General features: G+C 42.3%; 1 protein-coding gene and 1 non-coding gene across 3 annotated transcripts in view; both read left to right on the top strand.

Annotated features, from left to right (window-relative positions):
• Nucleotides 1-24,805, top strand: part of EVA1A (eva-1 homolog A, regulator of programmed cell death) — a 203,926-nt gene that overhangs the window by 102,476 nt on the left and 76,645 nt on the right. The gene's annotated exons all lie outside the window — the stretch shown is intronic.
• Nucleotides 21,605-21,676, top strand: TRNAC-GCA (transfer RNA cysteine (anticodon GCA)). Its single transcript has one exon. It is a non-coding gene; the product is annotated as a tRNA-Cys (tRNA).

Genomic DNA, 24,805 nt, shown 5'->3' on the forward strand with positions numbered 1-24,805 from the left:
CTCCAACATAAAAACATTCCAAACCTGAACCTTGGCAGCAGCTGAAATACAAAAATTTGGCCCAAAGCCACATTTAGCTAATGAAATGGTATGGAAGGTGGGATTTTCCAGTATGTGGGTCCAATTACTGCACTAGTAAATACATTAATTACTTTTTCAAAAGAAAAAGGCAAGTTCATTCTGGGAAGCACATAAGGCCTGGTGAGGTTGAGCTCTGAGTGTGGCAGCTGTAATAGAGGCAAATGTAAAAATTTTCTTTCTGCCTTTTCTTTAAAACACCCTTAGAGCGGAACAGAAAAAAAAACATTAATGCAACTGAGAAAAATAATACAATAAAGACTTACTAGAAGTATTTCTCTCCTTGTTTCCTCTTCCCCCAAACATCTTCCTTTGTCTCTGTCTTTCTTTTGCATAAAACACTGTAATTTTTTGTAATATCTGTAAGTAGCTTGGTAGTGGTTTTGTACTTACTGATAAAACTTACTGTGCTCACAATCTTTTCATTTTCTTAATTGTCCAGTTATTAACTTCAAAGTCACTCTTTAATTCTCTATATCTCTTTCCTCTCTAGTTTGCTAGATTAGGGTTTTTTTTGCCTGTGCTGAGGTCCTAACTGAGCACTGCATTAAAACCTGTGGAATTTTTTCACACACACAGTGCCACTTGGACTCAAGGAAGCGTTGAAGTGTGTGCTTTATTTTAGGACCTACGGATAATTACCATGAAAGTTAAATATTTTCTCAAATTCTTCCTTGAGTGGGGAAGAGGGGCCTGTCTGTGTGTAAAGTGAAACCTTATTCTGAGCACCGAAAGTCAAGGGAGCCATTCAGAGAGCCCACTGTCCCCACTGCCAGACCTGTGCATTCCATGCAGGCTGCAAATACAAACCCTCTGCTAAGGACCTGCTGTTCTTTAAATGCAGGCATCCATCAAAAACGGTTTGATGAGAATAAAAGAAAATAAAAGAAGGGGGATTGTGAATTTCTTTTTGTCTAGGTGTGCTTCAGTGGGTTGGTTATCAGTCCTGATAACTGACGACTTGTTAGTTCTGCAGTTGGACATGTGCTGAACAAAATGGAGGAAATATGGCTTTGGATGTGTTTTTGATGTGAATATCTGTCGTACGTTTAGATGTGTGCGTGCCTCTTGCTTGATTCATGCTTGCCAGGAAGGGGTCATTGGGCTGAGAGCTAATGAACTGCCATGGTAACTCATAAATTGCTTGGAAAACCCTGCAGTTCTGCCACATTAATAATCCTGCCATCCTGCTTTATGAGGCAATAAGCTGAGTCCCAGGGGCCAAGTGCTTTACATCCCAACGAGAGAATTGTGCAGGTAAAGAACAAAGCCGGAGCACAGGGGCAGCAGCTACTGTTGCTTTGGGGTGTCTGGTGCTGCTGGGAGACCAGATGGGGTCAAGGAGAGGTGCCTGAGGTGCTCTAGGGCAATGGGGTTGTGCTGACCTTTGCTTTCTCTGAGTGCTTGGGAAAGCAGCCTGGCTTTCTCTAAAATGTGTTTGGAGAAATGTTCTTTCAAGCTGGACTAGAGGCAGGGTCTTTGTTGAACAAGGCAGCTCTGTGATGGTTTCCCTCATGATGATGATGAGGAGGAAAGGAAAAAAGCTGCACAAATTCTCTCCTGTCATCTCAAAGGGACTGTGCTCTGGTCCATTAGCTCCTGTGCAGTAAATCTATCAATGCCTCAGGCTGGATGAATGTAATGGTTCCTTTTCCTCTTAAAATTTATGAATTCATGAATGTAGAAAATGTATTTTTATCACTGCAAAAAGCGCTTTCTGTTGCTATAAAACTCAATTCCAAGACCTACATAAAATAGAAAAGGAGCAATTCCAGACTTCCAAGAAAAAACAAAAGCCTTTTACTGTGGGATCTCAGCACCTCAGGACTGAGGTGCCGAGTCACCGAGACCACCCTTGGGGGGCTCGGGAGTCCTGGAATGTTGCCAGAAGTGTCTGGTGGCTGGACTTTGATCCTACACAGGAGACGACACCTGTATGAGGATAGGAGGATTTCACCGGAGTGAAGGGTGAAGGGATAAGTTAATTAGAGAGTGAAACACAGGGTTTAGGATTTCTGTACAGGGGGGTTTAGAGAAGTAAGATGGAGGAATTGGGGCGTGTCCTGTCCTTCTTCTTCTTCTTCTTCTTCTCCTCCATCTTCTGTGGTGATGGTGGCACTTTGGGATTGGTCATTACTAAAAGTGCACTGGTTAATAAGGGTAAAAGGTATTGGGGAAAAATGATAAATATTGTATATGTAACTTTGAGTATAAAGATAGGTGACCGCCCCGGAGGGCAGGGAGTGTGCTCATGGCTGGCTGCTGAGCAGACCTCTGTTGGGCCGAGAGAAAATCTTTTAGATAAGCAATTAATAAACACCGAGACTGAGAAAAGATTTGAAGCCTCTTCTCATCCTTTGAAGCGTGGGCTGCCCCAAGGCCACCCCGGGCCTTTCCAGGCCATCCAAACAGCCGAAAATCGGACATTTTACACCCCTTTGAAACAGGGCAATGCAGGCAGGGTCTTGCTCGTGAAAGACACACGGAATGTGTAATGCAGACTTTCTTTCTTCAAAAGTTAGTTGAAATAAAATTTCTGTTTACAAACAAACATACATTTTAGGCAATCTACCTCTAGGGATGTTCCACTGAATGTATAATGTCTGATAATGTTTGTTTAACTGGGTTTCTTCTATAATGCTGTGAAACAGAACTCACAAACATAGATTTGAAATGCATGGCCACATAGGTTTGACCTACCAAATAAATAAAGAACAGAATAATGACATGATATAATTCCATGTGGCTACTTTCCTTGTCAAGACACGGAGTTCAGACATAGTTTAGGACATCTATTCAAATCCTTTCTCATATTTTCATAAGTTAATATAGGTTTGTCAAGCAATTTTTATATCAAGCCTATGCTTCTCTTCAAGCTATAGAGTATTTTAAGAAAAGCTATCCAGTCTTCATGTAATGACCACAAATATTGAAATATTCATGAAGTGGGATTCATTTGACCAAGTGTAGACATATAAGCCATAGAGATTTATAGTATGTACATCCCCTTCTGAGAAAAACTCCTTTTACAGATAATGTGGAGAAGCAACTGCTTTTGAGGCACAAATCATCTCGTCCTAAAGTAAGTGCCTGAAAGAGATGAACTGCATATTTGAAGTGACAGTTCTCCTTTACTGACTGTAAATGGGACTCCTGGTGCTGGCATATTGTTATCTACATGTAGAACCTCTACAATGCAGATACCTACATCTACATCCACTCATCCCTGGAATTGTTCAAACCCAGGTTGGATGGGGCTTTGAGCAACCTGCTCTGGTAGAAGATGTTCCTACCCATCGCGGGGGTGGGTTGGAACTAGATGAACCTTTCCTACCCAAACCATTCAGTGTTTCCATGGATTCATGACCTGGTTAGATGCTTTCAGCCACCCTGTTCTTACACAAATGTTTTTTTGGTCAAAATTATAATTTCCACATAATGATAATACCAGTGTTTTGTCCTTATTTATTGGTTTCCTTTGACAGATCTCCAACTCTTGAAGATTCATCCAAGTAAGAGAGGAACACGATGTTTATTTAAATTCTTGAGAAATTCCCTCTAGCCATGAGTGTTAATGCTGAAAAAGTTCTCAAACAGCAGCTTGGTCTCTGGCACCTCAGCTCATGGTTAGATCAATCTCTACACATGGGTTTGGAGAGGGGTTTTCCTATTAACTGGTTTTGAATGGGACTGAGGTCAATTTTCTGCATTTTATCTTTATTAATTCCCTTAATGTTTCCAGGAGTTAGGATGGGATCAATATATTTGCTGACTTCTTTGGCTGGCTGATTGTTCTTTTGGACTTTAGTTCTTGAGGTCAGATTTGTTCTAAACTGTCAAGGAGTGCATCTGGTGGTATGGCAGAGGGGGCAGAGTCGATGTTCTCTCGTGATGTAACATTTGTTACCAGCTTCTGCAAACAAATGGATTTGTTGACTCTCCTCCTTCTGCATGTTTCCATCCAGGTGAGGAAAAAGCAAAAAACTTGTTTTCCTTTCAGAAATGTAGACCTCACTTTCAGAATTACTCATACTTCAACAGACCCTGTTAAAAAAGCAGTGGCAGCGTCACTAAAAATTGCACCGTGATAGGTGACCAGATAGCTCAAGGCTGATGTTTTCTGACTTCTGAGGCTGTGATTTTATCACCTTTGGTGATGACTTAACAATTTTTGTGGATGCAGTTTCCTCCATCTCAGCGAAAAGCAAAGAGGAAACCCCTCAGTCAGCAAGACTCATAATTTGGATTCATGGCATGGATCTGTTGGAGTTCATGATTACCTGAGACTAAAGGCAAGATGCCATCTCTTTTGCTTGCCAGTGCTGAAGTGAGTGGGGCACATGTTTTACTAAAGGGCTTGGAGGTACCTGCTCATAATAGGCCACAGCAGCTCTACCATCCTGCACCAAGGAGGAACATGCTACAGGGACAAAGATCTGTTTATGTTTAACAGTAGTGATTGCACTGGGATGTGAAACTTGACACAAACAGCCTCATTAGTTTTAAGATGAAGGTTGGTAAATCAGGTAATTGAAAACTGTCATTGTGTTGCTCCTGTTTGTCTTTTCTTATTGCACAGCTCACTGTAGCTTGATATGAATCGACCCAGGAGAGTCCGAACACACCTGGCCTGGCTGGCCCAGACACAGCAGCCCTTCATTACCAGAGCAGAATGAGCCTGTGTCTGATGCAGATTGGGGTAAATGAATATTCTGAGGAAGCAGAGCTCTGCATCTCAGGTGGAGGAGGAACAGGTAATGCTGTCACCTCAAGGGAAAGGCTTGAAACCCCTTTGATTCCTGCAGAGAAGAAATGGAGGCTTGGAGATAAAGATCATTGCCTTGGGGATGGGGAGGAAAGAAGATGGGTTTGGAGGAAGCAGAGAGGGAGTTCAAAGGACACTTTTTATGCTGATCTTAAGCAGAATGAGCTGTAAGACAAGTGCTACCTTACAATTAGGGAAGGTTTTCAAGCCTGCTGTGGTCCTTCAACTCTGGGAGAGCTTCTGCTATGGAAAGAGTCCCATAAAGAGTTAGCTAAATTACTCTGCAACCCCAGAGCTCCATTGTTCATGAAGTGTGTGTACCTGAGACCTTTAATCCTTTTATCTCTGTGTTTCATATGTTTTAATTTGTTTTGTTTCATTTGGTAAGGCCTGTGGCCTAAAAGTCACAGGGGAAGACAGCAGGGAAGAATGGTCAGTCTATTGTAGTGAAGTGGTGATAAGAAGGAGGCGGGTGTGACTTTAGTTTTTCATTCTGGTATTATTCATATATTTTATAAATTTAGAAATTTAAGAAATGTTTTATAATGTAGTTTCCCCTGTAATAACTGTAATCCTAAACTGTAATGTAACCAAGGTTTTATGGTTGCTGACACAACTTTGAGGTTACTAAATAGATTTTCTCATGGAATGATTTCCTCTGGCATAAATATGCCCAAGTCCTTGAGGCTGAACAGCAATCTGCCATCTAGAGAGTGGATTTCAGGCCTGGGGTGGATCTGGAGGGTTCTGCCTGGCTGTCTTGAGATCTCCATGCTTGAATAGGAGAGGTGCAGTCTCAAAATGACTCATGATCCACCCATGATTTCACCCCAGAAATGCAGATCTACCTGAGAATGACTGCGCAAGATGACATCTGAATGTCATAAAAGAAATCTTTCAGGAACTCTGGAGAGAGAGAAGTAGAGCAGAATTAAAGTTATATGGTTTCTCTCTGTGGTGATTTTTTTCCCCCTGTAAACTTAACCCTGCTGTATAGACTTTCAATTCTTTGTCATATCGATGCCTTTAATGATGCTTTAAAATTCTGACCATGAGTAAGTGGTAGATATTTATAATTTTAATACCACAGGTTGTTTTTTTTTTACCTGGGAACCACATTGAATAACCTCATAAATAGGGTTACTCTTGTGTCTCCATGCCTGGTAAGACCTGTGCAGATTTCAAATATAGTAATTAACAGTAATGTTGGCAAGTATGAGACTTTTTTACTGGTGAGGATGTTGGCAGCCAGTCTGCCAGCCCTTTTCAAGCAGGAGACTGCAAGCTGCAGCCAGAGGAATGCGTCAGCAATGAATGGCTGACCCTCGAGTCAGGGATCACCCTAACTCCTCCTAATTGAGGTTAATGCCAGAAGGACTGACACCTTGATGCTCACTCATTAGTGCCTGGAGGCTAATGGAGATTGCTGACAGCTCAGTGAAACATACATTAGATTAAATTTAAAGGAAGCATTTGACACCATGACCAATTAAGATATATTTGCATTTACGTTTATTTGCCTTCCCTTTTTTAAAATGTATCAAGACAATGATATTTCCTTCTACCCTTTATAGAAGGATTCATGGCTGGTGTCCTACTGCCAGCACATGCACATTTTTCTGCTGTGCACCTACCACTGCCCTGCTGGTTTCTACTGACCTCTCTCCACTTTATTGTGAAACAAATAGGAAATCTTCTGGGATTTGGAAAATGAAAATTTGGAAAATTTGTTCCTGACCATGAAAAGAGAATTAGAAGACCAGGACAGCAAGAAGAATAAAAAACAGCAGCTTTTTGAAAGTTACCAAAGATGCAAATATATGTAATCTCTGTAGTGGTGTCTTGGTACAATTGAGGTTTGTGAGCTGTTGCTGTAATAGAAAAATCAATATAATAGGCACTCAGGGGTATCCATAGCCCATTGATGAGAGCTACATGGGCATGGGTACATTTGAGGGATGTGGTTTACTGGTGAACTTGTCTAGGTTAATGGTTGAACTCAATCTTACAGCCTTTTCCAAGCTAAATGATTCTATGATTCTATGATCAAATGTGTAATTTAATTGCTGGGAAGTTCACTAATGAATGTTACCACAGCTACAAGAATCAGCAAGGATTGTTGTGCAATGCACTCAGTCCCTCAGAAGCATTTCCTGCTGTGGGTGATGTTACATAGGCAGGGCCAGACAAACTTTGGGAGAAAGCGGTAGTCTCATTTTGGGTGTGGAGAACATTTACACAGGGGTTTGTGTCATGGCAGCTGAACCAAAGAACTGTCAACTCTCTTACCAATGTATATTCTGTGCAATATATATATTCAAAGTATATTCATTGTTAGATGAGTAGATACATGCCTTGTTCTCCAGGCGGATTTCTCACCATGCAGTGTTTGCTGCCCAGTCTTTGATTATATGAAAGAAAAGAAAGCAGCAGGATATGGCAAGTTAATTTCTAATTCACTGCTGTTTTGAACCTGAGGTGTGGCTCTCCATGGTCAAACCACTAGTGCTGTGTGGACTAGGCAGGGAGGAGGGTGCTGTGCCTTGTGTGAATTATGTGATTTATAATAGCTGAATGATGTCCAACCTGGGTCTCTTTAGTGTTACTGAAAATAATTTCCCTTATTCCAGTTCAGGTTCTTGTTTGGGAGAGGCCAAATAATGGCAGAGTGTAGAGACTGACATTTATGAGTCTTCTCACTACCTGTGTTAAAACCCAGCCCTACATCATCCTTCAGTACTATAAGAGAACTCCAGGGAATCACTTTCTCCTCACTTTGGACATTTTCTTCCATTTCTGCTTGATCTCTGAAGCCCAAGGTATGGGTATTTTATCTTCTGTTTGTAGGGAAGTTTTGGAATGGGCTTTTATTGTCATGCTGTCTGGTTGTCTCTGCCCTGGTGCTTAGAGATGGGGATGCCACTGAGGCATTTAAAGTAGACACCTCCCAGAAGTTCCTTAGGTCATGACTGCTCAGCACAGATGACTTTTTGGGGGGGCATCCCACCTTAGAGTGGGGAGGAGATTGCCATGGAAGTTTTGTTCTTTGGGAAACTTTCCTTAACATTCATCTGGCACTTGCATTTCTGACCTCCTTTTCAAGACCTCCATTTATTCAAAATATCCACACCCAAACAGTTAATGCCCCTTCAGACAGACACTTTAAATACTGTTGACAGGGGCTACTTTTCATGTCCCGTTTTAGTCACTGTTTAGCTAAGCCATTCATGTTCAGCTCCTTTAATCTTCTCTCATAAATCAACCTTCCCAGCCACTCAATTGTCTTTTTGTTGCTCTTTTCCACAATTACCTGTATCTTTTAACAAACACTGAGCAGGCTTATGATTATTTTCTCCCTGGGGACCAGCAGAGACTTACAATCTCTTTGCCATGTATTAGCCATGACTGTTGTTTCAGCATTGGGCAGTGGCAGCACCATTACCCAGGAAGAGTGGTGGGTAAGAAGAAGAAAAGAAGAAAAAAGAAAAGAAGCTGACTCTCTCTCTGCAGTTTCAGTCCTAAGTATCCTGCTGCTCAGTATTTCACTTATTATTCCTTGTTTAGTTGAACTGAGCCAAAAAATGTAAGAGTTTCTGAAGTCAGAGGAGGGAAGCATTTCTGCATGGGGAGGACAGGATCATGAGGAGCAGTATCAGGATCCTTTGCTGGCTGGTTGTGTTTCCAGCTTTACTGACACACAGGCCTGGGGTCTTAAGGGTGACTGATACTGCATAATATAAACAAGGAAGAAAATCCTACTAGATCCCTTCCAAAGATTTTTTACTAAATTCCTTACCCTTGAGCCCACCCTGGGCCATTTCTTATCTTTGAAAGCCATCTCAAAGCTGCCTGCAAAGACTCTGAAGCTGGTTAATCCCAGCAGATGGACCTTGGTGTCTGTGCCTGGAGGGGAAGGAGCAAGGGTGAGAGGGCAGAGTCTTGGAGGTCTCTTTGTTAATGGGTGTCACTCCATTTTGGTTCAAGCCAAAGCCTCAGGGATAGGCAGACAACTGGTATGCAGCTTCATTTGGAGTCCAACAAACCTGCTTTGGGTCAAAAGTTGCCCCAGCTTGGATAAGCTCATAGCTTGCAGGGACCCAGGGAGTGTGTACCAAATACCAATCTGTAAATAAGAATTGCACTATTTAGTCCCTGGATAATATGTATTTGCTTCAAACTTTGATGAAATTCTCAAAGTATTTTCTTTAGAAGAAAAAAAAACCAAAAAAACACTTTTTGGAATGGACAAGAAATGCCTTTTTTAAAAGGGTCCATGAAAAATTAGAAAGAAAATAACAGCTTACAAAAGGGCAACCCCCTACTACATCTCTTCCCCAGGCACGGTAGTCAGCATGGCCCAGTGGAGGGGTGCTGGCCTAAGGGCAAGAGGTTTCTGCATAACCCTGATCAATCATCAGCTCCTTGGGCTGTGCTTCCTCCTGCCTGGTGTGGTTACACCCTGGGGCTGTTTGCTCAGCATCTGGCAGAGAGAGCAGCGGCCTCCCCACCTCCCTGGTGTTTTGGTTTATGCATCGAGTGCAGACATGATCACACAGATGTGAGGAGTCTCTGCTTTCAGTGCCTACAGTTGCTGGTGAACTTTATTGACATGAAGCTTCAGAATGATTGGGTGTTAAGCTCCTGCCTCACATGTCGATTGCTGTCATGATCATTCACTCAGTCATGACAGTCTCACATTTATCTCACTTTTTTGTAATTGTTTCTTATTGTTATAATTTTTATTACTGTGAAAAAGAACTAATAAATTCTCTTCCTCTGTACTTTTTCCCCAGTGAAAAAAATCACTAGGGATATAACTCTGGATTACATACTAACACACATTTTTTAACATGCTACATATTGATCAAAGGGTCTGACTTCTGCTGTGTGAAAGCTCTATCTGATTCCCATAAGGAGGAAAGGCAAATTTTCTCCTCTATGCTATTAGAGATGATCAAAACCTTCTGCAGATGCTTTGAGTATCAATGAAGAATGAAGTATAGGATGTTGGTGCAATGCTGTGGCCATCTTTTGGGAGGATTGAACCACCCAGAAAATTGGAGTTGGAGCACATGTAATGTAAATTTTTTGTCAGATATTTCTTAGCTTGTTACAGTACTAACAAACAAATGGATTTACTTTCCTTCCTCACCTCATAATTCTTTGTCCTGTAAGTTGTGCTGAATTAGATATGAGGGTTCCTCTGACAGTACAGAAAATTAAATGGGGAAGGCATAGATACTGGTTTGTACTTTCTGTTTTTCTTTTCTTCCTGTCCTGCTCAGCGTTGTCAGGGTAGTGATTTTCTCTTAAGCAACACTTAGGCCTATGCATATGTTTGCATTTAATTTCCAGATGGGGAGGCAGGCCTCTAATAACAGTGTGAGCTGCTGCTTTATGGATCTGGCTGGCTGACTGAGTTACCTTCTTTTTGCAGCTGGCCAAGAAACTGCACCCCACACCCAGGATGCTGACATGGCTGAGCCAGGCTTTTGGACTCTCAAGCCAGACTGGTGCAAAAAATTATTTACCTGTCCCAGGCTGTGCAAAGGTTCACCAGCCCTTTACATGTGTGGGGCTCTTGAACCTAGGATCATACAAACTGCTTTACTTTCTGACTGCTCTTCATACATGTTTTTCCTGAAGTCTTAGGCAGATTTTATTCAAGAAAATATATTTAACCATTAGCATTGACATTTTGGTTATGGCAAGAATATTTTCCTGTGTAGAGGGACTTTTAATGATCCCTCTGTTTCTCTGTAAGTGCTTCTCTGCAGGCTTCCTGAAGGGATTTCTGTCTCTGTGTCTCAGGGGTCTCATCCTGGCTTGGAGAGTTGTGTTTTCCTGAGGGACCTTACTTAGCAAGTTGTAGGTCTCGGTGTAGCTGGGTCCAACCCACTTTGAAGTTCAAAACTAAGGTTTGGACTAGCAACCTGGAGTCCAAGTAGAAGGCTGGAGTACTGAGTGCACAGACATATTGATCTGAATAGGAATGCATTTGCAAATAGGTGTGTTATTAAACATGCTCTAATGCTGACCAGATGTAGCTGTCTATGGTATAATCAGCTACATATGGACTAGATACCTTGGCCTCCCTTTGTAGTCAGTATATAAAAAGAAAAAGGCATTTCTAGGTTGCAGTTCATCTCATTTTCAAGTAGGTATCTCAGGTACCCCTTATAAGTGCTTGTTTCTCTCTCATTTTTAAAGGAACCCATGGCGACTGGACCAGATGTGAATACCTGCATTGTTGACATCTGAAGTTATGCCAGATAGTTCTTATCTTGAACATGTTTTCTAGAAAATTATCTATTTTCAAGAATTATTTCTCATTACTTTCCTGTCTTCAAACCTCATGATGTCTAAATTATCTTCAAGCATATTGTTGATTACAATTTTACTAAATTGCCTCAAATAATCTCTTTTTAAAAACATATTAGTCTTTGACAGTTTCACATCTTATTACCAGACAAGTAGAAAATTAGTGCATAGTTAAATAATATCTGCTTTGTCTAAATAACATCTCTTCTAAAGATTTCTTAGTCTTCAGTGGGTTTGAACCCTATTTTGCAGGATGGAATTCAGGTTTTCATTCTGATTCTGAATGTAACTGTCTAGAGGTTTCACATCTCTGGCTGTAGCCAAGGAAATTTGTTTTTGTACTGACTAGATACATGGAGCTCAGTAGCTCATATATAAGCATAAAGTGATATTTTAGACAATTTAGTTTATTTATAGATCCTGCCTAATATTTGCACAATCTGTCTTTGATGTTTCAGCCTAGGGCTGTTCAAAAGCACTCAACAGTCATATTTAACTGGATCATGGGTATTGGACCAGCTGGATTATTCTTGGATCAGTGCTGACAATAATGGGTTCTCACACACGGAATGCCCATGTGGACAGTTACATTTTCACTTCCCAGCTTCTTGTCACTGTGCAAAGATGAAACCTTGGGAAGAGTTTATCTTTGAAGGATGCAGTGGTCTTAATATAGTTTCCTTGCTCTGGCAGCTGTTCCTGTGAAGGACACAAGAATGCAGGAGAGAGGCGTGTTGCTATTTATTTCTTGTTTTTACCCATCTTTGAAAACAGTGAATCCCAAAAATGGACATGGCAATGATGTCCTTCTTACAGCATAGAAAAGCAAAGATTCTCTTTTCTGTTTTGGGACATCAAAGGAATCCATGTCCTTCTGAAATGCATTTCCTTTTCCCAGTTCATGAAAAAAACCCCTTTCCCAATCTTTTGTTTCAGTGGAAGCTTACCCAACTCAGAAGCAGGAGTTTGCTGTTAGGGCTAGAGTTTGTAACATTGAAAACATGAGAATTCTCAACCAGAAATGCCTTGAACCAGCACAAGAATAGCAGTTTATCCCATAGTCAAAGCTCCTGGTGTGTTTATGCACTGTATCAGGCAGAATGCTCCTGCAGATCCAGTTTCACCAGCTCTGTGTGGTGTTTGTCCTCATGGAAGCAACTGGGCTGACACCAGCAGGTCCATGAGCACTTCCAAACCCTCCTGCTTCCTGGCTCCCCAGCCATCCTGTGTGTGCAGCTCTGCAGGGGAGGTTCTGCCTGATTGGAAGGACATGCTGCAGCCAAGCCTGCAAGGAACTGCTTGCTTGGACAACCTGTGTCACCTGGAGAAGGGACCAGGCCCCTGCCAGTGAGGTGAACACCTCCAGAAACACAGGGAAACTCGCCATTCTAAGCAGAGCATTTGGTGTATGCAGCTTCCAACTAGGTCCAGTGGTTTGTGAGGTAGCAGGAACTACCCAGTCCTGATCTTGGCAAAAGCCAACACAGCCTGATTAGAGCCGTCTCCAGCTGGCTCTAAACCCATCAGCACCATCAGCCAGTCTTGCAGCATGCCATGCTTGGCCACTCCACTGTCTCTGCCCCATAGAGGAGTCCTGGGAATTACTGGTGTTGGGTTGGTGCCTACTGGTGGGAAATCCCTGTGCCAGGGTGAGTCCCCCATCTTGCAGCTCCCAGCATCTCCTGTGCACTTGGTGTCTCCCAAGCAGCAGAGGAGGCAGGGAATGAGTCTGAATACTTCAAGGAGGCAGCTATGACCTGCCAGGCACCCCTGATACTGGGCAGCCAGACTGGAGATTTAACTGTGTTTTGGAGAGAGTCCCCATGGGCTACACTTGTACAATTAAAATGTTCCCTGGCCCTAAGGGCAAGTGGCAAGGCATGGCTCACATCTGAACAGAAGAAATCTCTATACCTAAACTAGCTGCAGTGAAAACTCCCTGGCTGTGCTGTCCCCTGTACCATTCCAGGGCAGAGAACAGACCAAAATTCCTATGGAAATTTTATAAGTTACAAAATGTGTACAATTCCAAGCCAGCGCTTGAGCCCTTTAGTTTATTAATATATATCTATATCCTGGATTTGAAGTTCAGATCAAGGAGTTTTATTCATCTTTTTTCTTCCTGTCCCTCTTTGTTGATTCTTTAGTCTTTCTGGGATAACCGGCTATGGCATTCATGAGCCTGGCATGCTAAAAACATCCCTGCTACAGATCAACACAGCTTTACTGTCAGAAAGGGCTATGGGGCTGCAAAAAAATATGGGGGAAATATTGAGGCTGTCTGGGCCATGTGAGCTGGACAGTGAGTCTGGCATTGGCCAGGGAATGGCCTGTGAACCCTGAACTTGGCTCCCATCATAGTGAGAGAGCAAGAGAGGAACAGAGGTGAGGGCTGTGCCCTGCCACTGCAGAGGATGCTGACCCATTTTTTGTTCTTGGGCTGTTCTCAAATATTTTTGTCCAGTTCTTTCTCTTATTTTTGTTGCCATGACATGGCCACTTGGCTGCTCAAGTTTCCTCTTCTCCTTTTGCTGTTCTCCCTCTCTGAGAAAGGAGCAGCTGTTTCATGCGCCTCTGTCTGGGACATTCAGAGAAGGAGAATGCCTCTTCTCTCACACTAATGACCTTGTCCATGATTTCTTAGCCTACTTGGAAGGAAGAGAGATTAGACAACATCCATCATTATTTAGACTGGCAGTAGAAACCAGACTGGGCTAATTTGATAACTTTGAAAAATACAGACTTCTCAGACCAGTGTTTCTTTTGGACATGTACCTTCTAGTAGCATTTAATTTATTTCTTTAATTGCCCCTCCAAATCTTTATTAAATATTACCAGTTTAGTCTGAACTCTGGTTTTCTTTGAAGGTTCTTGGGACCAGATCCTATCGCCAAGAGAAGCTGGAACATTTCTAGTCATAAACCAAGAATGACTCTGAAAAGGGCTTTGGGATCAGAAATATGGAGATATTTAAATAACCTTTTTAGTCAAAGTTTGAATCCCTTCTTAGATAACAGCTCTTGCAGGGAGAAAGTCCAAACTCCCTAAACAGAGTGGGCAGAAAAACTCAGTAAGAGATGATGTCTTGTCCGAGTGGCTCCTAGGACCTGCAAAATACTTCCAGTGGAGTCGATAGGTTTTGAGTCAGGTCTTGGGTGACTCTGTTCTGCAATAAACATAGCAGTAATTGTAGACTTGTAGACCATGGTGCTCATTTTGGTCACCATGATATTATTATAACAGATTCCCAGTCCACAAACACACCCTTTCCTTAGCTAGCCCAGCAGATCCTGTGAACCTAACATGCTGTTGAAAGAGAGTTCCACATAGTGTGGTTTCCCTGAGCCTTTCAAACATGTCATAAAACCAGAGGAGCTGCAGTAATCATCATTATTAGTAACCAGACTTGGAGCCTGACTCTCAATCTGCAGTGAGTATAAACAACCTGTGTTCGTGTGCATCCTCCCTGCCTTTGGTGATGAGTGTTTCACTGTGAGATTAGAGGATGAAGGCTCTGAGATAATGATTTCAGCTGTGTGCCTTTAGCACTGTAAAGCTCATAGAATATCAGAAAATTTATTGCTGTGACTTAGTTGCAAACTCCCTGGAGTGGACAGGGGTTGTGGACCTCATGATAAATAGCACACGCTAATATTTAGCAAATGATAATGCAGACCACAGAAAAATGGGAACAGAGGAAAATATACTCCCAAGGGCTGACAACTAATGCAAAGAGCCAAGAAATAGTTTATAGTGGGAGGGAATTTCCCCAGCTTCCCTCCCCCATGCATAAGTCACTGCATTATGGATGCATTGCACAGGACCCAACATTGATCCCTCCAGCACCAAAGTTACTCCTGGCAGGAGTTCAGAACATACAAAACTCACAAAGCCCCACAGGCAGAGCAGACCTGATGTTTTCCAGCCCCAGCTGGAAGGTGGTAGAGCCTATATTTGAAGCAGATGAAAGGGCTTGTGACTGAAGCTTAACTGGTTGTTTATAGGGCTTCTCTGATGTGTCTGTGCCATCTGCTTCATGCACAGGGCAGGCATTTTACCAGACCACTTCTCTGTCAACCCTTCCCACTTAGCCCCTTTCCAGAGAGCTAAAAAGTCCTCCATCTTCTTTCACCCAACCAACAAGGACATATTTGTGCTAGAATTCTCCCTCTGCCTGGGTAATGCCCTCCTGGAAGAGTGACATTCCCTGATCATAAACAGAAGTGTGTCATTGCAGGGGATGAGGCACATACGGCATGATGTCAGAGGGTGGTGGGTGAGCTCTTCTGGGATCAGGATCCCTTGGTGAGGTATTGGACATGCATTTGTACAGACAGCACAGCTCTGGTGAGTGCTGTGCCAAATTATGTCAGCCCTTGAGGCAGGAGGGTTTGTACAGCTGGTAAGGGGTTGGGGTAAGCTGGGGGCTGGGGTGACCTACAGCCCCCTTTCCTTTTTATGGCCTTTAAAAGAGGCAGCTGAAAGGTGGATGATGCCAACCAGCTGTGCCTGCCACTTCCAGTCTGGGATGGGCATGGTGAATTCCTGGTGAATGAGCAGAAAGGAAGGAGAGGGAGGAATGAGGGGTGGGCAAGTCACAGTCTTGAGACATGACAGGTCTGCAGTGGATGAGGCAGCTTCCCCTTGATGCCTGCAGGAAATTTGGGTCATTAGCAGGTGATGGATGCCGTAGCAGAGCTGTCTGTCCTGTGGTGATGGAAAATGTCCACCTCATGTAGCACCACTGTGCTTAGCCCACAGCTGAACTGAGCAAACTCAGAGGCAGAGGGTGGTAATGCTCAAGGGCTTTAGACATTACTTTGGGATTGAAGGTGAAAAACAATGTGGGTAAACAACTGATTGCGAGAAGCAAGGCTCTGATTGCAATTGAATTTGATTTTTCCTTCATTTGTGGGAAATACAGACTGTCGGAAATCAGACATTCAGTCATGACACTTGTGAAAGACAAGGATTAGAACTGCAGACTTGGGCTCATAAGGTGAGAATTAAAGTTTCCTGTGTGATTATATGGAAACTGCAGTAAAACACACATAAAACCAAATTGCTAGTCATGCGTTTCAGATGCTGGGAAGGGAGGAATGATGGATAGCCTGTGGCAAAATCCAGTGTATGTACGTGTGACTGCAAAAGATCAGAAGAAGGCATAAGCATCTGATTTAGAATACTTGTAGTGCAGAGGCAGATTCGTAGCATATGTTGAGAGCTTATAGGGAACAGGCCATGCAATATGTGATACCACACGCAGAGAGCCAGCACTCTGGAAACTTCCTTCTCCTGGGAAAAAGATCATGGAGCAACATTTATTTTTAAGAGGCACCCTCATGTTTTATATATTTGCGCTTTCTGTCATGATATTTGATAGCATTGCATTTCATCACTTGGAGACACACTGCTTGGGAAGGCAGGCCTGGAGAGTACCTGTACTCTGCTCAAACCTCTTTGCTGTGGCTGCATGCCATACTAGTCCCTTTATTTGGCCATTGTGTGTTCTGAGAGCAAATTGTGTGTAGTTGGGTTGAACTGATGTATATCCTGGGAGAGACGCACTGGAGGAGGACACCATGGATTGACAGACCCAAGGAGTAGATCAGTGAGATGCTCACAAATAGCAAGTCCAGCCCTTTCTCCTGAGTTCAAAAAGAACTTAACATGTAACCTGTATGCTTTCAAAACCCTGTGTTCTCAAATCAAAGCAGCAATGCTCTAATTAAAGCCACGTCAAACCTTGACTCCTTACACATAACACAGAGGAGCTGGCTGTCTTGCCTGTGCCCTCCCTCTGCCCTCCCTGACAGCCCTTTTTATGAGCAGACTGGAACACTGTTCATTCACCTCTGGCTGTGGGCAAGCAGGAGCCTCTGATAGTGTGCTGCCTCTTGCTGGAGTGGAGGTGACTGGTGGAGACACATCTCTACCAGCCAAAATATCTCATCTGTGATGACACAGACCCTTCTGTCAACATCTCCTTCACGCGGGATGGAATATCATTTGGTTGAGGCCAGGGGGAGCAACCTTCCCCCTTCAGATCCATTTTCCAGTGAGTAGGGGCTGCTTTCAGGTATTGAGCAGGCAGCCAAGGCCTTTTACTGCTCTTTGCTGACACCATCACTCAGCATCCTCCTGCAGCATAGCTGGGGGGAGTGGGGGCCCTCTGGCTGCTTTCCAGCCACCAACAGCTGCACGTTCCCCTCCACAGAGGTGGCTCTGGTCCCAGGGAGATGGCCTGATGCAATGGTGTTTGGAAAGACCTGCAGCAAAGAAGCAGAACTGGGAGGAAGGGATCATTGCTGGGGTAAGAATGGTGGAAAAGACTCCAGGAAGGAAACTGGCAATGAGAGATGTGGTTGGCAATGGGAGAGAAGTAGGAGTTATGGAAAAGGAATGAAAGAGAAAACTCTGAGAGGAGCAGTTCAATCACTGTAGATAATACAGGATACTTGAGCCAGGATTTCAATTTTTCTTTTTTTCTTTTTTCTTTTTTTTTTTTTTGTAATATTCCAGCTCTGATCTGAGTTACTGCAGAAGAATTGTTTTATTGTTTTGTGCCTGACTTTCCCCATTTATGAACCAGATAATGGCCATTAGCAAGCCTATAGCAGGTGAGGGCATCTTCAGATCCAAGTCTGGAAGTGTTGACACTTGAGCATTATTGATAGACATTTGGAGACAGGCTGTCTCTGTGAATACTTCTGCAAAAATCTTCTTGAGTCTCTTTAAATTTGGCAGCTCCTAGAGCCCATGCACCAAACCTGGAGCACCTTCACAAGGTCTGACACTGGTACTTATGCCCTTAACTGTTCTGCCAGCTCATGACAGGTTTTGCAGTGCTGGTGTTGTGAGGGGAGGGAGCAACAGAGCTCTGAGCACATCCTTAAGGACCAAACACCCATAAGATTTGTCTGCAGTTCTAAAAGTGCAAGTGAGGTCTCTGTCTGAACCAGTCTGGGAAGCCTGGACAGGCCTGGGTCACCTTAGATAGGTCAATTACTCCCTCATTTCTTCATCTCTGCATTTAAAAAATAAAATATGAGAATACTTTGCAGAAGAGTGATGAAGTAAGTAAGATAAAGAGTAGGATGTGATGAGATATATTCAGAATCCGTGGAAGTGCTCAGATAAAAGTTCTCCATGAAGGTGGATGCTGTTATCTGCCATTTATCTGCCATTCACCTCACTGCACTCCACCCTCGGTCACTAACCATTAACATCACTCAGAGACTTGAAGTGATTTCAACAAATTGTCTGAGATGTGCTGCTCTCATTTCAATAGGTCTTAGGCAAGACAACAGGAGAAAGTAATGCAATGTCACAATGCTGATAGCAAGCGAGTCACAGATGCTGATACCAAGAGACTTATTTAGTCCATTTTGATCTTTTTTGCCTTGCTTTTCTCATCTCATCAAACAATGATTGCTGTAGTCCACAACTGTGTCTCCCTGAGATCCTTCCTTAGGACCCACAGCCCAGGCCTGAAGCTCCCTAAAGAACTGGCCCTTTTGAAGATCTTCACTGTGTTCACCTTTGTTCACATCACTTTTCAGAACCCGTGTAAGTGATGAGGTGGAATTATTAGACACTTCAGATGGAAGCATTATAGACACAGTCCTGACTTTGATGTAGGCTGCTGCTTGTGCTTCACTGGCCTGTGTGTGCAGCAGAATGCTGGAACTGGTGGGAGCCGGGGATGTTCAATAGTCTGGTGTTCAGTTACTTGAAAGTTTCACATCTTCTGAACCAAGGCAGTACTTGGCCTTTTTATTTTCTCCCCACTTTGCTGTCCCAGAACTGTCCTGGCCTGTTCCTTATGCCAGTCTGAGTCACACAGCAACTGGAATAAGCTTCTCTCTCCATTAGCTTTTGGAAATGTTTGTGCTTTGAAAGGGCAGGGCCCATGTAGAGGACACTTCATTTTCTCCAATTTACACAATTTTGCTGCTCAGATGTTTGGTTGTTTTTTGGGGTGTGTATGTCTTCAAACTTCCAGAACTCTGTTGAAACAGCTATTTCATGACTGGTGATGGAAATTTGTATTTCTGTTTATAGAATGACACAAAGAAATAAAGAGTTCAGACATGAAGCTGATACAGAATCTTGTTCTTGTACTGGGGTGACCCCATGTCGATGGTGGAAAAGGAGTTCTGATCTGTGCAAAGGGTGTCTGTGGGCACTACAGACAGAAACTTTTCCACATGCCTATATACCTTACTGCACTTCTTGTGGGTTAGCTGACTTTCACCAAGTTGGGGAACATCCATAGAGTGCTGTGAGTGGAAGTGACATATTTACCTCGCCTTGTCTCCTTTCATCCCATTTTAAACCTCAAACTGTCTAACAGCATTAGGAGGCCCCACAGAATAAGAACTTGAAGTCAGTGCTGCTGGATTTACTGAATCTCTGTGCTATCTCCTGACACTAACATTAACTGAATACATCAGGAAAGGGGCGAATTTTTAGGGATATGGGAAACAAGAAAATCTTAGAAATGAAACTTGGGAAACCAAATCTGCCTGCTGTGTTTGTCATGCAATTAGTCAAGGAGCTGGCTCACAAAGTTGTCTCTGAAAACCAGAAGAATCAAATGAGAACCAGAGGACAGAGGAGAATATATTGTATTGATCTTTACAAATGAGCAGCAGTCATTAAAAGAGTTAGTAACTATCCAATAAATTTGGCTTCCATGTCTAGTGAAGGAATCTAAATAAGAAAGGAAGAAGAATTTGCTGTGCCATGCATTCACATGGAGCCATATGTATATTAGTGAACCCTCAAGAGAGTTGCCAAAATGGAATGTAAATGATGGAAAAAAGAGGGGGTGAATTTTGTTGTCATGGAATACTGGAGAAAAGACTAAACAAAGTAAATCTGTAAGCAGTTAAAGCAAACCTCATCCCTGGTGAAGAAGATTTTATTGAATTTTCTGTGTGACTCAGAGCACACTTTAGTTATTAGTTTGATTCCTTTAGTAGCATGTAGGAAGTATGCTGCCCCTCTACACGTGTTGACTTCACCATTGAAAAGGAACATGGATGACACACACACTGATTTGTAGGAAGGAAATCCAGACACTTGGCTTGATCCAACTGCAGGCCAAGTAGATGAAAAGAATATGGTCATTTAATCTGTGTAAATAAGATGTCTATTCATGTACTGAGGCAATTAATGTATGGTTTCATGAAGACTGAGCTGAAAATTTAATTTTAATTGACTGGAGATGAGGATTATAAAGCAGACTGAAAACAGGCTGGAGGCACCAGAAACACATAGCAATGAATAAATGCCAAGACTTGGTGGAAGATACCTCAGGGGAACAGAAGGGAACAATGTTAGACTGCTTTTGTTTAAGATCCCTATTTATGGTTTGGAAGGAGGGTTGGCTATGGTAGCTCATTGTGGGATGGTGCTCATCTTGGGAGAGATCATCCTTTCCAAAGCCCTCATACTAATAATTTTTGATGTGGCAAACTTTGGATGAAGCAAAATCACAGCAAATGGTGCCAAAAAGTTCAGTCTGGGGACCTTACCCAAATTCCCAGTGAATGTACCTGTCTGTAGGTGCTTTCTACAGAAACCTCAGTCCATGTGGTCCGCCATTTAGAGCAAACAAGTTCTCTTAGTTTCTATTAGGCTTCAGCCTCTCCCATTTATTTATTTAGTGTTTGTCTGACTTTTCTTGCATTGGATTCTCCAAACCAGAGCCTCCTGGCTGACCCCATGGACATGTTGTTTCACTGTACCGGTGTTTGAACACATATTGTGATTCCAGCAAGAATCTTGATGCTAAGAAATATTTCAGACAGAGGGCTGGTGATGCAATAGGGACCTGTAGGATCTCTGTTTCCTTACTAAATTTACTGTTCTCCAGCCTGTTTCCAGAGGCCTGGGAATTACTCAGTGAAAGCTGAACTTCAGGACTGTCCTTTGGGAATTATCACCATTGCTTTAAGATGGGGATTCAGTCCCTGGAGTCACCAGGCCACTGTTACTTCTGATTGTGGGTCTTCAGCTACTCTGCTGAGGGGACAAGGGCATGGTGCTGGCCGAGAAAAGGGATGGGCAATGCAGCTGGCCTTGCTGTGCACATCTGGTCAAAGGAACTGGACAGATAAGTCTGTTCCATATCTGGAAAGAAGTGCAGGGAAGGAGTTAAAGGGAATGCAGAGCAATTTTCCCATAATTTTGCAATTCGTTCCCTGGTACTGTCCAGCACTAGCTGTAAGTTTTTATTTGTTCATAAGACATTGCTGAGCTACCCCAGAAATCCTACACCCCTGTGTGTCTTGTACAAGGCTCAGGAAGAAATGCAGTGAGGTTGTCTGTGCAGGACCAGTTCTGCAAGGCTGGCTCATAGTCATATTATGAACTTCCTGGGGCAGGGAATGTCCTAATGGGTTTCATTTACAGAGGGCTGACAGTCAAGAAGGGGGTATAGCTCAGTGGTAGAGCATTTGACTGCAGATCAAGAGGTCCCTGGTTCAACTCCAGGTGCCCCCTCATGTGTGTTTCTTTTGGGAAGATATTAGAAACACAACTCTTTATTGTGTGGGTGGTGAGGCACTGGAACAGGTTCTCCAGAGAAGCTGTGGATGCCCCATCTCTGGAAGTGTTCAAGGCCAGGCTGGATGGGGCTTGGAGCAACCTGGCCTAGTTAAAGATGTCCTTGTCCATGGCAGGTGATTGGAATGAGAGGATCTTTAGAGTCTCTTCCAACCCAAACAATTCTTATGATTTTATGATTTTTTGTGGTTTTAAGGAAATACACAGAGTGTTTAGACACTGAGTAGCAGGATTGAGATTATGAAGGAAATTAAAGCATGAGCAACCAAAGGGACAAGCCACAGCCAAAAAGCAAGTAAAGATGGAGAGAAGGAGTGAGTGTTAACCACAGGAGCACATTTATTTCAACCCATGTAAGAATCTCCATTTTCTCTGCATAGTCTTCTTGTTTGGGTACAGATACCCCAATCTTAGGGTCAAAAATGCCAAATTTCCCTCTTTTTCTCCGGTGCTTGGCTGAAGGAAACATTCCTCACATATTCCTGTGCTTAAGTGAACATTGGTTTCAGTCTTGAGTGGGAGGGATGACTAAGGACTAAGAATTAATTGCTTGATTAATTCTCTGATTATTCTTTACAAGTATTAGAAAAGGTGTTATTATCTGCTGAAAGATCATTATTTTAATTGTGCTTTGATGAGAAGAGAAAACAAGGGAATCAGTTACTCCATTAGTAGTGTATTAAAGACAAATGCAGAATCCCATGAAACTTTTCCCAAAGATGACATTTATTAGGTTGTAAAATAACCTCCCACAGAAGCATTTGAAGCCCTGTCATTTAACTGATAAATTACTGAGGCCAAGAGGCCATAAGATCTCCCTAAATTAATTGCTGTTTGAACTGGAGTGAAAATTAAAAGAAGTTGGTTTGAAGACTCCCAGTGACTGTAAGTATCCCACAAAATTGTCAAAGATACCAGATTTATATCTGTTCTGAATGTCTAGATTTAACTTCTACCTGCTGGCCACTACGAGATCTTTTAAGGTTGAAGGAACTTCGTTAGCTAATTCCAGTTCTCTCTTTGAACACTTATAGTCTGTGATTAAGAAACCCCTCAGCCTTTTCTTTGTAAAATTAAAGTGCTAAATCTTCTCATGTCTTTCTCCATTATGAGGTTTCCCATTTCTTTATTCATTCTTGTGTCTTTTCCCTCAATTATTTTTCGTTCTTCAGTACCTGCAGCCTTTGGAATAGGCTCTGAATACCAGCAGCAGTTGCACCAATGCCAGGTTGGGTTGTTATATAATTTCTTCGCTTCTTCTACTTGGTATTACATCTCTAGTACATTCATTATGCTGCTGAAGATGTCTATGTTACACCACTTAGATTCTATCACTTTCTAGGCTTTTTCCAGTTTGCTTCTGGCCTCCTTTTTCATGCCTGAGAAGCAAGTTCTCCACTGCTTAATCTTACATTCAGGACTTTACTGAAATTCACTGTTGGCTTTTCTACAGTTTACTGAATTCTCTGGATTGTTTTGCTTTATTGTCCTCTGTATTCTACAAACTTACTAAATAATAGTCTAACCTTTTCTTCTGTGTCAGCAATAAAAACACTAAATAGCAACTGGTAAGATAACATCCATAGGGGCCTGAAAGTTCACTTGCTGAGTGAACATTTACCATTTATTATTTCATTTGGAAAGCTATCAGCTGGTCTCCAATCAATCTACACTGTACTATGTTTATTTTAAACCAGCCAAGTATATTACTTAAGAATTCAAATTTGGTGTTCTTCAAAAGCCCATTCCCTCAACACTATTACTTTTATCAAGCTCATTTGTAGGCTTATCAAAACATGAGACTGGATTAATTAATAAGACTCCTTTTCCATTACACATTGTTAATGTATATTAATTATTTATTTGTTGAGCCCTGTCATGGATGTTCTGGGATTTTGCTTGTGATTGATGTACTGCAGACAAGCCCAGGATGACAGGCCTAATTATTCCTTTTTAATGTGTGTGGTGTATGGAAAGCATCCACTTATTTACCTCCTAAAATATTCCTCAAGTTTCAGAGAAGCATTTTGTTGCAGTGAGTTGGACACATACATAACAAGCAGCTACTGGATTTCACGAAGGGATTTTAATTTTTAATACTATTCTAAATGTGTCTGTTGGTTTTTATTATTGTATCATGCTCCCTTCTGAGTAGCTGTTTGCATACAGAATCCCTTGGGTATGTGCTTCTTGAGAAAAGAGACAGGAGCAATCTTTGGGAAGATCACCTGACCTGGTCTGAACCCAACTATGTTGTTTTCCATTCTTTTCCTGCACCCATCAGATGAGCATGGGAACATCTTCTGGTAGTGCATTAGTCAAAATGATCATACATCTTTCAACTATTGTTTTTATAACCTCTTCTCTGGGGAAGAGTGTTTGAAGTGCAGCATATTATTTTCTTAGGATTTTAAGGCAGTTTGACTTTTATGAAATGTGTGTCCTCTTACATCTTTTAGAATCACAGCATCATTAATGTTGGAAAAGACCTTTCAGATCATTAAGTCCAGCCATTAACCCAGCACTGCCAAGCCCACCACTAAACCATGTCCCTCAAAGCCACATCACATCTTCTAAATATCTCCAGGGATGGAGACTCCACCGCTGCCCTGGGCAGCCTCTTCTAATGCTTGACAACCCTTTCAGTAAAGATAATTTTCCTAATATTCAATCTAAACCTCCACTGGTGCAACTTGAAGCCATTTCCTCCTGTCCTATCACTTGCTACCTGGGAGAAGAGACTCATCACAGCTTGCTATAACCTCCTTGCAAATACCTCTGCCTTTTCCTCATTCTTTGTCATTATGTTCTCCTCTGCTTCCAGTAAAGGATGGAGATTCTTGACTGTTCTTGGGTTGGTAATATATTTATAGAAACATTTTTTATTGTTTTTTTTAAGAGCAGTAGCTGCACTTTTATTTCACATAACAGATGCAAAAGAATGGAACCATGTATCTTTAGTGAAAGGGAATGGGATTTGAAGTAGTCTGCAGTTCCTACAGGAATTCATTCCACCGTTTTGATAAGACTTTTTTCTTTTCCCATTGATCCAGAGGATCATAGTTG

The sequence above is a fragment of the Zonotrichia leucophrys genome, chromosome 3, assembly GCF_028769735.1.
Source record: "Zonotrichia leucophrys gambelii isolate GWCS_2022_RI chromosome 3, RI_Zleu_2.0, whole genome shotgun sequence".
Lineage (NCBI taxonomy): Eukaryota > Metazoa > Chordata > Aves > Passeriformes > Passerellidae > Zonotrichia > Zonotrichia leucophrys.